Raw genomic sequence first — 1,246 nt, 5'->3', positions numbered from 1 at the left:
GTGCCCGACCGAGACTCGAACTCGGGACCTTTGCCTTTTGCGGGCAAGTGCTCTACCAACTGAGCTACCGAAGCACGACTCACGACCGGTACTCACAGCTTTACTTCTTCCAGTACCTCGTCTCCTACCTTCCAAACTTTACAGAAGCTCTCCTGCGAACCATGCAGAACTAGCACTCCTGAAAGAAAGGATATTGCGGAGACATGGCTTAGCCACAGCCTGGGGGATGTTTCCAGAATGAGATTTTCACTCTGCAGCGGAGTGTGCGCTGATATGAAACCTCCTGGCAGATTAAAACTGTGTGCCCGACCGAGACTCGAACTCGGGACCTTTGCCTTTCGCGGGCAAGTGCTCTACCAACTGAGCTACCGAAGCACGACTCACGACCGGTACTCACAGCTTTACTTCTTCCAGTACCTCGTCTCCTACCTTCCAAACTTTACAGAAGCTCTCCTGCGAACCATGCAGAACTAGCACTCCTGAAAGAAAGGATATTGCGGAGACATGGCTTAGCCACAGCCTGGGGGATGTTTCCAGAATGAGATTTTCACTCTGCAGCGGAGTGTGCGCTGATATGAAACCTCCTGGCAGATTAAAACTGTGTGCCCGACCGAGACTCGAACTCGGGACCTTTGCCTTTCGCGGGCAAGTGCTCTACCAACTGAGCTACCGAAGCACGACTCACGACCGGTACTCACAGCTTTACTTCTTCCAGTACCTCGTCTCCTACCTTCCAAACTTTACAGAAGCTCTCCTGCGAACCATGCAGAACTAGCACTCCTGAAAGAAAGGATATTGCGGAGACGTGGCTTAGCCACAGCCTGGGGGATGTTTCCAGAATGAGATTTTCACTCTGCAGCGGAGTGTGCGCTGATATGAAACCTCCTGGCAGATTAAAACTGTGTGCCCGACCGAGACTCGAACTCGGGACCTTTGCCTTTCGCGGGCAAGTGCTCTACCAACTGAGCTACCGAAGCACGACTCACGACCGGTACTCACAGCTTTACTTCTTCCAGTACCTCGTCTCCTACCTTCCAAACTTTACAGAAGCTCTCCTGCGAACCATGCAGAACTAGCACTCCTGAAAGAAAGGATATTGCGGAGACATGGCTTAGCCACAGCCTGGGGGATGTTTCCAGAATGAGATTTTCACTCTGCAGCGGAGTGTGCGCTGATATGAAACCTCCTGGCAGATTAAAACTGTGTGCCCGACCGAGACTCGAACTCGGGACCTTTGCCTTTCGTG

At 52.2% G+C, this 1,246-nt stretch overlaps 1 non-coding gene across 1 annotated transcript; it reads right to left on the bottom strand.

The window, feature by feature from the left end:
• Trnal-caa lies at positions 1-75 on the bottom strand. Its single transcript has one exon. It is a non-coding gene; the product is annotated as a tRNA-Leu (tRNA).
• Between the last annotated feature and the right edge of the window lie 1,171 nt (positions 76-1,246).

The sequence above is a fragment of the Schistocerca americana genome, chromosome 2 (assembly GCF_021461395.2).
Source record: "Schistocerca americana isolate TAMUIC-IGC-003095 chromosome 2, iqSchAmer2.1, whole genome shotgun sequence".
NCBI lineage: Eukaryota > Metazoa > Arthropoda > Insecta > Orthoptera > Acrididae > Schistocerca > Schistocerca americana.
The sequence above is the reverse complement of the archived record's forward strand: the minus strand, read 5'-3'. Positions and strand labels throughout refer to the sequence as shown.